This window comes from Manacus candei, unplaced genomic scaffold (genome assembly GCF_025592945.1).
Source record: "Manacus candei isolate 608988 ecotype Guabito, Panama unplaced genomic scaffold, ASM2559294v1 h1tg000024l, whole genome shotgun sequence".
NCBI classification, from domain to species: Eukaryota; Metazoa; Chordata; class Aves; order Passeriformes; family Pipridae; genus Manacus; species Manacus candei.
In genome coordinates, this window is record NW_026138072.1 from 903,994 (window position 1) to 918,566 (window position 14,573).

Genomic DNA, 14,573 nt, shown 5'->3' on the forward strand with positions numbered 1-14,573 from the left:
TTCCTCTCCAAGTTTTCACCACCTGACAGAAGCAAAGGGTAAAGTAGTCTTGGACAAGAAAATTGCATAATATGCTGCATGATAAAACACACGTGATCTTGTTTCCTGTAACATTTGTTCTGTGAAAAATATGGGGAAGAGCAAGTCTAGTAAATCTGAGACAGAGCCATTAAAAAATGGGAAAACATCTGGATGAAGGAAGTCTTCTATCCTGGCTTTTACACTATCTGAGGAGAATCAGAAAACGTGCTTCAACAAATTAGCTCTTTGCAGAAATAACTGTTAGCATGTAAACAGGATAACATTTAAGTCAGAGTGAATCAGCAAACTCTTCTGAACAGCTAAGAGCAGTAGATGTCAGTATCTCCTCTGGACTCTCCAGAAATACTTTCTTCATCCTTCAGCCTACTCTGCTTTTTCAAGGTAGCTTCAGTTTAGAAACTGTATAATCGAAAGGTCAGATCTGATGTATATTTTATGTACAAATTCCCTCCTTATGGTGCAGGGTTTTCTAGGGGATTTTGGTGTCATTGCCCTCCTTCCTGCTTGCCTTTGGAAAAGTGCTTAAAGTTTTGTAGAGGAAACCTAGCTCTTTACAATCACAGATCAGTTACAGGAACCTGGAACACTAATATTATTTAAAAGTGCTTAACTTTGAATTACCTTTGTTTGTAGAAAATGTAATTCTATACAATGTAATCTCTATAAAATGTCTTACATATTTATCTAAGTTTTCTTTGGTAGAAGAAGCTTTTGTAGAAGAAGCTAAAAAATTGTGTGAGATTAGAGCCTGAAGCTCTAATCCAGCTAATAAAAAAACTACCTTAAAAAACACCACCACCTCACCATCCCCCCAAAAAAGAACAAAACCCAACCAAACAAAAAGCCAAAAAGAAAAACAAAAGCACAACACCTGCCCCCCTGCTCTACAACTTACACCTTCTACAGACTCAAAAAGGCTATGAATAGGTATTGTGCACAAACTAAATCACATTTATAAATCCTTATAGAGTCAGGGCATGGTCACATAATGCAATACAACAAAACACAAAAAAGACCCTCTGAGACATAAAAGCAACAATCTTGTGAGACACTGTCACAGAAACATTTGAAATCAAGTGATTTCAGTAAACAAAGGTTTAATTAAATAGTAATACTCTAAAAACCAAGACTATATAAATGCATTCACAAGCCTACAAAATAATGATTTAGAGTTCAATTAGAATATATATAAATATTGTGGTTTCTTGTTATTCTTCGGCAGAGAGGTTAAAGCATTTTTACAAAAGGAACGCATGCCTTTTCTAAACCCTATGTTAATGCTTCATATTGTTGAATAATTTACAACACCAGTGTTGATGTTTTATCTGTATAATTCAGGAAAATGTACTTGCTTGATAGTTTACTTAGTTTCCTTAATCATCAATGGCCTGAGAGTTCTCCACTTGTTTCCTATCTGCAATACCAGCTAGCTTTTGCAGAGATACTGCACTACATGCTTTGCCAAGATCATGTTATCTCTATAAACACAGACAGTCAGAAAAAAAATGGAGGCCAGAAAACTCAGGGCTCTGAAAGTAAACAAAGGTTCATCAAAAAATATACCACTAGCAGAGATTCTGCAAAACTCCAATAAAAGCGACAAGGAGAAACTTTTAGTTAAGACAAACATATCTCCACAATGTAACATTTAAAACAGTCTGTGTTCTCTTGTACATTTTAAAAAACCAAGAGACCTGCGCTTCCCTCCCACACTGGAAAAAAGTCAAATTATCATTGTGTGTATTTACAGAACTCTGTTTTGAGTATGATTAAGCATTCAATTGTACACTTTACTTCTAAAGTGAAAGAAAGTATTCCAAAGTAGGATAAACTCAGAGCTCCCTATATTCATATTGCTTTTTACCCCAAGTTCTGAGATAAGAATGACACAAAGCTTTTTCGTGATTCTTGATACTATATCCTGAAACACCATAAGAAAATCGCAGAAGGCAAGAGTATGAAAATTGTGCTCCAATAAACTAAAAAGCTCAAGCGGACTCTCTGATATAGATTCAAGAAATAAAAATCATAATGGAAAATTAATTATTTAAATAGGGTATACAATAGCTTTAGAATAAATAGCTATTAATATATAACATTTTTTTTCTCTCTCTCTCAGAAACAAGAATATCATATTACTGAAACAAACAGTCAAAGAAGTAGATTCTGTATTTCCTGACTTTAAAACATGAAGAACACATGCACAGTTGCAAAATACGCTTTAGATAAACCTGTGTTACTGAAGTTGGTGGAGGAAGAAAACCAAAGTGTAACTAACTGGTCTATGATATATAGAAGATCAGATAAGAAGATACAGTGTTCTTTTCTGGATTTCAAAATGTACTGCTACAGACTGTGCTATTATCAGTTTCTTTATGAAAAGGCAATATAAAATAAAGATTAAACATTTATAACGTAACAGTATTTAACAGCTGTTTATAAAAAAGTTACATTACAAAATTTCCACTAGACAATTATTTCATTCTTCTTAAAAGTCTCTCTGATGACAGAAAACTAGAAGAAAACCTTAAAACACTCAAGTTTCTCAGTACATAAATCAAATTCCAACACAAGTTTTGCCTCTGAGCCCTGAAGACTAGGGCTTTCACCCACTTTTCAATGTCTTTCTTGTAGTGGGAACTCACTCAGAAGTTCTGCAGATGTATCCAGTCAGTAATGCGAAACAAGACACATCAGTTCTCCCTTCAAGACCCCACACCAACTCTGTAATCACGATGTTTCAATCTTGCCTAAAAGTGGTATAGGAATTTGAATCTACCTAAGGTGATCTGTTCAAAATGTAGGATACTATTCTCTAAATAACAGAACAAGAAGGGCTTTTTCTAGATCAATCTCAGACTTACCAGTCACTTCAGTTTTCTACAGAATTTTTCAGCATATTATGCATACTTATTTGCAGCTTCACTTCAGCTCTGACAAAATAAGAATTTCAGATCTGTCTGCCGGGTTTGGAACAAGCTGTTGCAAAGAAACATGGACCTCATGAACCACTTCCCAAGGCAAATCAGAATGTGGTTAATGAAAAGATGACAAAAGCAAGCTATGATCATGATGCAATGAAAAACCGAGCTAGCCTCCTCCAAAAAATGCCTGTTAAAGATACTACAGACTCTTTGACATTTTTTATTTCATTGAATGAAATCAATTAGAGAAGCTGGAGCTAAGTCTAGAATACAAGTGCAATACAGTGTATTACAGGCAAGTTTTTCTGTAACTTGCAAAGTATACTGAGTAAGAAGTCACCATCTGAACTAGGTGCTCTAAGAAATAGGTTTTTGTGTATACATTTTTAGGTACTAGCAAATTGCTGAGACCCACTGAAATGAACTTGAAGTTTAAAACTGATCATAGTCTCTCCTCTCTTTATGCAAGCTTTAAGCTCCTAAACAACCACAAATTACTGTAAATACTAGTAGTTCTTGGATTTGTTAAATATATTTTACAATTAGCTAACAAAATACAATTACTAATTTCTGCTTAGGATTTTCAATGTCTGAACAGACCACTTCTGACCAGGCATTTCAGTATCTATAAATGGAGATCCCTCTCCTGCCCATAAGGATTTGCCACATCTACTCACCTACCAGTAAGCAATCTTCTAAACACATTTTTTTTCTTAATTGGTACTTAGTAAAGAGTTTGACCACTAGTACATGCAAGAAACAATCCACCCACACTTTTACCCAAACTAAACATCATGATTCCTGTCTGCCAATTCATCAAATAATAACTGAATTAAGTTTCCTTTTCTTAAAGCAAATAAGGTCATAGAGCAATTACATCCCTCTGACTGGCATACAGACAAAAAGAAAATGAGAAAAACCATCACCAAATAACAGAAAAAGTCAGACCACAGCCTTAATTTTTTAGATTACTGATAGCATTCTTTAGTATTAAATTTGTTTACAAACAAAACCCCACAATGCAGTTTTGCTGCAAAAGACAGAGTATGCTTCTGTCAGTGACAAACTTGGCCTCACTGCCATCGGATCATTTCCACTATTCTAGACAATCTTTACCTATTTGCACAACTCTGCGATGATGCATAGTGATCTTAATATTTTCAGTTCCTGTTGGACTTCAGTACTAGGGTGCTTTACGTAAAACACTGTCACCTTTCCTAAGTACAAACCATTTCCCTAAATTCATGCTGTGAAACACTGGTAGCCTAGATATCAACACAATTCTTTGTTTCGCGAAATATCTAGTAAAGAAAGATCTATCTCACAATTCCTTTCAAGGAAGGTAAATATTTGAAAAACTAAATAAAACGATGAAGGAAATGCTGTTTAACTCTCCAAAGTGCTTAAACAGGCAAAAAAAACCCCAATTTTAAAATTCAACCCTTACTATAACACTCCCCAGTGTCTCAGTTTCATGTTTCAGTTGTAGTATATAGAGAAAACCTCAGGGAGGAGAAAGATAAAGAAACTCTTCTGAACACACAGAGTTCAACACAAAAGTCTGAATAAGAAACAAATCAAATCATACCACGGGAAAAAAAGCATTGAGGGAAAGACATAGATGTCATATAACAACATATTTAACACCTCTTGAAGTAACACAACACAGTGATTCTGCAAAATGTTTAGGATGTCCATTCTCAACTACTCTTTAGCATTCGGTAAAGAGATAATTAGGTAATAAATGTGAGACTCCTATGAACATCTCTACGAAAGGCTGTGGGTACCTATTAGGTGACCAAGATATCCCTCATGCCTGCAACAGAAACCAGACTCTTAGCGACTCTGTGGTACTACGACAGACTAAATGCCATTACTATGTAGGACTTACTGCCCTCTGCTCTATTCCGAGCAGTAAATAAACTCACAGAAACAGTCTCTTGTTACTCTTCCATCCCCATTCAGGGCTGATATGTTCTAAAAGAAGTGAAGTTTATCTCATTTGGCAGATGTTTCCCATCCCCCTGAAAACTCTTCATAGACAATATCACCATTTAACACTTGACCTCATTAACCTACTGGCATAAGCAGCACACGTCATCATGACCACATCTAAGGATAGTGTGTAGGCTGGGACAGATTCTGCCAGTCACTTCGGACAGACAGTCAAAATTGCAAGAAGGCATACAGCAGATTCTTTTTGAGAAAAGAAGTTAAGGTAGTTAGATGACTATCATAATTGACAAAGCATGTCAGAGACTCTCTAAAATCAAAATAACCTAAGAAATGGTAAAGCATCACAGAGTCTTCCCTTGCGCTTCTTTTTACCAGACACAGGCTTTTGTTGACAGCGAGACAGTGTAATGGAAGGATGCATCCTCTGATAAAGGATACCACTCCACCTGATGTGAAAACTTCCTAAAACCAAACTACTCCCCTCTCAGACTATGTCCTGTTAAGCAATGTATGCAGTTGAGTCACACTGAAGATCTGAGACCACTTTATACATTGTACACAGTCTCCACCAGAAAGAAGAAAAAGAGTAGGCAACAAGTGAACTAAGCAAATCACTGAGGAAAAAAAAAAAGAGAGAGAGAATCAAGAAAAGAAAACAGAATTACATGTATCAGAAACTGACAGTTACAGCAGAACGTGAGATCTTCTATAAAAATGTGAGAATCCGCTACTCTAAAACCTGGATGTTGCTAGAATAGTCCTCAAGTTTGGAATGTATTACTAGGTCAAAAGCACAGAGTAGTACGCCAAGTCTGAGCCCAAACATCTCAAACGACAGCTGTTTTTCCTCTTTCCTCATCCCCATTCCTTCTCCCAACTAAGCTTTTCTAATAAAGAGAAATTCTCCACTCCTCTCTCATCCGCAACTGGGTATAGAACCAGGTTTGAATTTTGGCTGAAACGACCTCAGTAACTTGGCACTTAGTCTACCTTGTTTAAACTTAATTAAAAACTAATTTAAGTTGTTTAAAACTAATTAAAAAGTAGTGGATTTATACGCAGGCATAACCTTAATACACACAGGGTGAAACCAATGATTCTGCATATGCAAATGAAAGAAACTAGCAGGTTGGAACATGCTTGATCTTGGTAGGCACGGGAAAACAGGTAGTAACTAGTGAACATGAGCAAAAGTGTGGATGCCATTTGATTCCTAGAAAAATCTAAAAAGAGAAGGAAATGAAGGCATCCTGCCACAATCAAGTTCTGCCAAAGCATTCTGTATTAACCTTTGGAAACATAACTGAATATAAATGAAAACTCGGGAAGAATTTTAACTACTCCTGAGAAGAAAATGCCTTCTCATGGATTATTTGCAAGGAGGCTGTGAGAGACACCAGACGGATGGGATACTCCATGGCAGGAAAAGAACTGAAATTAAAGCAGGAGCCTCGGTACAAGTAGAAGATGGAGACAGCACACTGAGTTATACCAGGGAAAGAAATCAAGAAAACCAGGAAAAGGATAGATATTTGTCCTGCTTTATCTCCTGTACCTCTAAATTGTCTTGTACAAAAGAGTATACAGGACTCTTCCATTCCCCTCCTATCTCCGTCAAATATGGTCTCTCCTAATGAGGTCCCAAACTCACCCAAGTAAACCAATTCTATGTCACTCCCCATCAAAGACCCTCCTTTCCCAATTCCCTTGGGTTCTGTGAGTCTGCCCAGCATCCCCAGGCTAAAAATCAGACACTGCAGAGCACACAGAAAAGATCACATCCCATACTACAAGGTAACAAACTCATTCGCATGGTGTCCAAATCATAGCTACATGTAAGCAGAAATAAGAAGCAGGAATAGCAGCTATTAAAAATATACCAGAGGCGGTTGGGTGGGTCCCATTCCCCTATCCCTCGATCACCCCTTTCCTGTTCTGGAGGCAAGGAGGAATTATTATTTTAATCCTTATCAAATATTTCTTTGGTACTTCACTCACCCTCCAAGCAACATTTACTTATGCCCTTAGTGGGCTGGAAAAAGCTGGTGGAAGAGGATTTGATCACATTACTGAGCCTCAGGGGTCAGTGACTAGGACTTTTAAATCAAGGATTTAGGTCATTACTTCCTCTTTAAACATAGGGAGTAATTGGGAGACACTTCAAAGGCAGACCATGCCTTTGAGCATTACAAATGCCACTAATGCTTTTGAGCATTAAAATTACAAGGGCCACAGTCCAGTTGCTGACATTTTCAGACCTTTTTTCTTATGAAGGTAGAATAAATGAAACCTGCAAAAAACATACCTAAAAGTGACAGAAAATGAGAGGAAGTACGAGAAAATACCCTTATGGGGAAAAAACCAAAGACCCTTTTAGACATTGATTTAGGAGAGGAAAAAAAAAAGATTTTTTTTTTCAAGGAGTCTTTCAGTAGAGCACTTGAACAAGACCAAGTTAAATCACCTCTTGAATCTTCCCACTGTTTGTGCAGTGAGAATAAATATCAGTAAACCTGACTGCTATTCCTGAATAAATTTTAGCTGCCGTGACATAAGAGGCCAATGGTATCCTGGCTTGTATCAGGACTAGGGCAATAATAGTCTCCTTGTCCTCAGTACTGATGAGGCTGCACCTTGAATCCTGTGTCCAGTTTTGGGTCCTTCACTACAAGAAGGACGCTGAGGTACTGGAGCATGTCCAGAGAAGGACAACAAAACTGGTGAGGGAACTGGGGTTGTTTAGGATGGAGAAAAAAAGGCTGAGGGGGCACCCTATTGCTTTCTACAACTACCTGAGAGGAGGTTGTGACGAGGTGATGGTAGGTCCCTTCTCTCAAGTAATGAGTGACAGGACAAGAGGAAATGGCCTCAGGCTATGCCAAGGGAAGTTCAGTTGGATATTATGAAAAAATTTCTTCACTGAAAGAATGGTTAAGCACTGGAACAGGCAGCCAAAAGAAGTGATGGAGTCACCATTCCTGGAAGTGTTCAAAAATCAAGCAGACGTAGGACTTGCAACGGTTTTCGTGGGCACGGTAGTGTTCAGTTGAAGGTTGGACTTGAGGATCTTCAAGGTTTTTTTACAACCTTTATGATTCTATAACATACTACGAATATTCCCAATGACAGCATAAAGATTGTTTAGAGTCTCAACTACCAACAAAATGTTACCTGTTGCAGAGCCAACTAGCCTCACTGAAAGAAACCAGAACAGTTAATACTTCTAGCAACACAGTCCTCCAGAAGAACAAAGCTGCTCTAATCCCTGTGGTTCCAGCCAGGTACCTTGTGATCTGCCACACTCATGTAGAATGGAGAGATAGCAAAGTAGCTCTGCTATTTCCTTAGCACCTGGAACATACAATGAGTCAAACTACAAATAATTATAAGCATCTGGCTTATATCCCAAGTACATACAAAATAGAACTGAAGAAATAGTTCTGCACAGTTCATCAGCTCACAGGTGTGGATTTCACAGCTGCTCAAATTTTTCTTGGGCAGTCTATGCAAACAGTTGCTCAGACAAATCATTTTGCTTCCTCCTGCACACAAGAAGCTACCTAGTTTTCCATAGAGTTTTTAAAAAACCCAGCCTAACAGCACGGTGAACAGGCTTCAGCAAGTTGTGTCAACTATTCCAGTCATTGATAACAGAAATATTTGAGAAGGTGTATAAAATACACCAATGCCAACCAATTTCTTCTCTAGCCAAACAGACACACAATCACTACTATGAGTCAGTGCCAAAAAGAAGCACTGGTGGCCTTGAAGGAATATCAGCCCCTGACAGCTTTTGAAGCAGCTTGTCATCGCCTCCTGTCTTGTCACAGAGCTTCCATCACAACATACCTTGCTTTTGTAATATGAGTGAAGGCTGTGCAGCCATACAGAAGTTGAAGAAGTCAAAGCACAGACTGCAGAGAAACAAACCTAGATGTTCAGAAGCACTAAAAGCAAGGGCAACACAATTAGCTGATTCTCACTTGTCAATGTTAAGTTAATATTGGTCTCTCTACTGCCTGATTTCTCAGCCATTCTGTCCATCTAGGTGTGAAAAGAGTTGTATTACATCAAACACACACACACAAAGCAAGCCTTCCCACAATAGTTAGTGCATGGTTTATCTATATTCACTGAAGCAGCTCTCAAAGTTAATGAAACGCACTTGCAGGACATCTTCCCTCAGTTGCTTTACATACAATTATCATAACATATACGATGAATTTATGGGAAATTACAGATAGTATCTGCCTTTCAAGCGGTTTCTTTTTTCAGTCTTTCAAAAGAATTCAAATTAAAAATAACTGCTCTTTTTACTTCAAGTACTCACCTAAATTGCAAGGGCATTTTTAATTAATAGTATACAGTTCTACAGTCAGTGAAGTACTAGCTTTATGATCAGCAAGTATCACAGCAAGAAACACTTTATCACAACTGATTTTGTGATTATTAACAATTTCCCTAGACTACCAATGTGATAAGCTTGAAAAATTTAACTTCCCTTTCATCACCAGTATGTGACATGAATTTCTTTTCAACTGCTGCCCAGGTTCAACTGTCTACTGTACTGGAAAAGAAACCATCAGAGTGATTACCACTTAAGTTCCTACTTATTACTACTTAATACTTCTTTGGATTTTGCTTACAGTGGTTGCTTGAAGCCCAGTGCCCACTGTAGACAACACAACAACTTTCAACAAAACCTCTATAGATTGATATTCTCTACTAGCATAGACAGTATGACAGAAATTAATTAGTGTTACGGTCATATAATTTTCAAGTATGTAAACTTAGCAATAAAGATAACAAACATGGGCCATACTTTTTGGACAAAAAGATGTCTTGCATGCATTTTACACTACAGCCATACCTGTGTTCCTTTCATTCTTTTTTGTTGAAGGCTCAGAACAGATATCTTTCCTGATTCAAATGCTGATCTCCTGAATACTGGCTTTCTTCCAAATAAGCCCCATTCTCTGGTCTTTAATGTCTCTTAGTCCTAATAGTCAGAGGTGCTACTTTTACTTCTACAGTGAAGGAGTATCAGTAACTATTTCTGGAACACCTACACTCCACAGTAACTACTGAAAAACGAAAGAAAAGCTTCATTCTTCACACTCACTAGTTATGAAACACTTCTTTGTTAGCATACCACTTCCATTTCTTTCAGTTATATAAAGCATTCATTCCTGCTTTTCTTTAAACTGCTATCTAAAAAATTGTGACAATTGTAAATCCAACCCCAGTTTTGAAATATCTCTAGGTAACCTAGCAATTGCAATTAAGGTTCTTTTACTTATTTATGAACATACATTTATAGACATTTTGAAGTAGCTTTGACTTAATAAACACAAAGTTTACTCCATATACTTTCTCATCTTTTCCTTTCCTAAGCATTCCACTCTAAACCTGTTTTTTGCTTACTGGTACAAAAAGTATGTTTCAGAGTCACAAAGGCAGAGGTCTTGCCTTCTTCAATGAAACACCAGCCTGGATGGATGAGGGGAGAGCAGTGGATGATGCCTACCTCAACTTCAGCAGGGCTTTCACCACTGTCCCTCACAATTTCCTCATGGGCAAACTCAGGAAATGTGGACTGGATGAGTAGACAGTGAGATGGATTGAGAACTGTCTGAACAGCAGATCCCAGAGGATTATAATCAGTGGCACAGAGATTGTTGGAGGCCAGTCACTAGTGGTGTGATTAAGGGACTGGAACATCTCTCTTACAAGGGAAGGCTGAGGAAGCTGGGTCTGTTCAGCCTCAAGAAGAGATGACTGAGAAGGGGCCTCATACATGTATATAAGTATCTGAAGGGAGGGTGCCAAGAGAATGAAGCCAGGCTCTTCTCAGTGGTGCCAAGCAATAGGAAAAGAGCCAGTGGGCAGAAACTGATGCATGGGAAGTTCCACTTAAATACAAGGATGAACTTATTTACTGAGCAGGTGACTGAGCACTAGAACAGATTGTCCAGGGAGGTTGTGGAGTCTCTCTCACTGCAGATGAAATTCAAGAACTGTCTGGACAGAATCCTGTGCCGTGTGCTCTAGGATGACCCTGCTTGAGCAAGGAGGTTGGACCAGGTGACCCCACTGTGGTCTCTTCCAACCTGACCCATTCTGTAATTCTGTGTTTCTCAGCTAGTGTCAATGTTTAGCACATTGGGTGATTTCAGAGTAGTTTTCTTTTTTAACTGCCTATGGAACAATTTTGTTACTTGTATTTATTCTGCACCTAAACTATGACAGGGTGACATGATTTTGGAGTTAAATCTCTTTCAGTATGTTTTTCCCAAGCCATTTGTTAGTTCACTTGCTTCAGAACAGGCATGCAGGATGAGACTGAAAGCGCTAGCTCTTCTAACAGTTGCCAAGAATAAGCGCCCAGAAAAGATCTTAGGAGGACAGCCCACAACAGCACTTTCCCAGTGTAGTTTCATAGTGATCCAAGACTCACAAACATTTTAAGCCAAGATGAATAAAAAGTCATCTTCGTGTTCTCTACAAACAACACCTGAAAACAACACCTTTCCTCTCTACAATTACCCGAAAGGAGGTTGTAGGGAGAAGGGGGTGTGTCTCTTCTCCCAGGTAACAAGTGACAGAACAAGAGGAAATAGCCACAAGTTGTGCTAGAGGAGGTTTAGGTGGGTAGTCAGGCATTGGAATAGGTTGCCCAGGGAAGTGGTGGAATCACCTTCCCTGGAAGTGTTTAAAAGGCGTGTCAATATAGCATATGGGTATGTGGTTTAGTGGTGAACACAGAGATATTGTGTTAATGGTTGGACTTGATGATCTTAGAGGTCTTTTCTAACCTTAATGATTCTATGAAAAGTGGTACAAAAAGTGCTTGTTTGTTGATCTTTACAACTATTGTAGTCCTTGTTAAGATCACATTCAAGACTACCTTCTATTCTGGTATCTTCAGAAAACCTCTTACGTGTGATTTAGTTGGAACGCTCTTTAATCCTTCAAAGGGATTGTGTTCACACATTCTATTAATTTCCTTCTTTCCCAATTTTAGAACAGTCAGACTTTCTACATCAAAGGTGTTTTATTCAAGGGTTTCACATAGGATTCCTTTCCCATATATTTTACACTAACACCACATTATTTGTATCTTTAGTCCTTCTCCTAGCAGCATCACTCCCATGTCGCTGCCAAAAGCACACAGCAAGCATTTTGGACACTGATCAAGACCAGCAACGTGTAACAAGGTAAGTCCTGTAATTGTGTGCTAGTTTTGACTGGGGCACAGTTAATTTTCTTCAGAGTAGCTAGTATGGGCCAAACAGAATGTTAATTTTGCTAGTATTAACAGAAGTGATTGTATCAATAATTTCTGAAAAACTTTGGAATTGGGAACATTTAGATATTCACTGTAGTCATGGTATGATCAGGCAGTACAAACTAATTTCTCCATCATGTGAAATGTCACATTTCTGACAATGTGAAAACTCATTAACTTATTTGACTTTGTTTCCTCCTTTAAAATATGCTACCATTTATGTCATCATGGTTATAAAGGCAGATATCAACATCACTTCAATCCCATTCCATGCACTTCATTGTGCATGTTTTGTATATTTGTTTACTTTTATTTGAATTGTAAGTTTGGCTTGCCAAATGCTCTAATTCTTCTGTATCAGAAAAATGGACAAAAAAGTTGAATCTACTTTACAGATAAGAACTTTCCCAACAGGAGTATGCTAGCTCTTATTTTTCCTGGTCTTCATGCTTTATAACCAGGAAAACAATTACATTTGGAAACTCAGTAGTGCTCAGATTTTATTACTAGTCTCAAAAGGCCTTGGAACTGTATCCTCAATGCATGTATGACTGAAAATCAAAGTTTCTCTAAATCTGCAGAAAAAAATAGCAGAGTTAAGAAAAAGCTGGTTCATGGCTGGAAACATATTCTCTTAGAATGAGACTCAAGGAAAATCTGAAAATAAAAGATTTCATATAGAATTATGACCGTACTTTCTACACAGTAAGACATTTTAATTAACCACAAATATCTGTACAGGTTCAGCAGACTTTTGCAGGGATTAAGACTTAATATCCTGCTGTGTTCAACTTCAAGAAACAAGAGAAAAACATACTTTAGGGAGGTTGTTATATACACTATTAGAATCTCAAAGTAAAAATGAAAAGGGAATGAAAACTAAACAAGGTTATTTTCTCTAGAGTTATGATTATTCATACACAGGTGCAATTCAGGTAAATATTTTCTTCGATGTAAGACAATACACTGTTTTCATATAGCAACAAAACCTAAAGTTAAAACTATTACATGTGAAAGTGACAAAGGTTTATATAAAACACAACTAGCAATAAGAAATCCTAGATTAATATAACTGGAAGGCAGTTATGGTGGTCATTTGGTCCACTACCCCTGGTCAAAGCAGGGTCAAATTATACCAAGCTCAAAGCCTGTTTAGCTGATTTTTTACTATGTTCACAGATAGGTATTCCACAACCACTCTGAACAGCTTGTTCCAGTGTTTGACAGTCTTCCTCCTGAAAAAATTTTCCTTAATATCTAACAAAAATTTCTCATGTCCCTTGTGTCTATCATCTCTCATCCAAACACCACATGTCTTCAAAAAAAAGTTCTGCTCCAAAGCCTCCATAGTTTCCCATCAGGTAGCTGAAGATGCAAACAGATGTCTATTCAGATTTCTTCAAATGAAAACACACAATTCCCTCAGCCTATGCTACATCACGTATTTAACCCCTATTCATCTTTGGTGGTCCTTCACTGAACTTATTCCAGCATGCCAAAGTTGATCTAGTATTAAAAATCCCTGAATTGGAATAAATCAATCAGACGAAATGACTGCCCTTTCAAACAAAGCTTTCTTTCAAAAGAAATATATTTTAACAATACAAATGCAAAGCTAGATATGCAAGAAAAATGCAGGCTACACTTGGGAAATAATTCAGTGTGCCCTGAAAAGTACGAGTTACAATAACTACAGGTATGGTGAGAGCTGAATTAAATACAAATTTTTAGTATAATTGAACAGTAAATATATCTTACAAGCACCATCCATATGTATGGATCAGATTATGTTGTCTTTATACATACACACATACAGCATTATGCACATTCAATTTTACTTATATACTTTAAATATGTAAAGGACTTAGTCATCATGGGTGGAGACCTTATGTATGACCTGGCTGAAATCCAAAAAAAAGGAGTACAGTTCTATAGTATTGGCATTTATTTAAGATTATTCTACTTTGAAGACTATCTAGACAATAAATTACAAATATAAAAATTCTTAATGACTACAAAATTTCTGAACTACATCAAAGAATAAAACTATCATTTATAATCATTTGTTACATCTGTTGAAGTTGTACATATTTGTCACAATCACTAAACTTGCTGGAGCAGCTTCTGACTTGCAAAAGTCTGTGAAACGATTCTAAGACCTGCATAAGAAAGAAGCAACAGTAACCCAAAATTCTACTCCTATGTAGTAACTTTGCTATGCAACAAAAACAAACACAAAGTGCCTGGTTCAGTTTTAAACTTTCTTTGGGCTAACATAGCTTAATTTTTTTTTTCAAGAGTGCAGACTAAATTTTAAAGTGAGAGAACACCTTGCCTCAAACTTGAAGAATATGTCATATTAC

The 14,573-nt window shown here is 37.3% G+C and overlaps 1 protein-coding gene across 7 annotated transcripts in view; it reads right to left on the reverse strand.

Moving 5' to 3' along the window:
• JAK2 (Janus kinase 2) overlaps positions 1 to 14,573 on the reverse strand; it is an 83,931-nt gene that overhangs the window by 52,701 nt on the left and 16,657 nt on the right. The window contains exon 1 of one of the 7 annotated variants that reach the window (XM_051788239.1): positions 4,895 to 4,982. The exons of 5 other annotated variants lie outside the window; for them this stretch is intronic. The gene's annotated coding sequence lies outside the window, so the exon portion shown is untranslated. Of the gene's footprint in view, positions 1 to 2,906; positions 3,256 to 4,894; positions 4,983 to 14,573 lie in introns of those variants that run through there. One more of the 7 variants, XM_051788238.1, reaches the window with a different exon arrangement.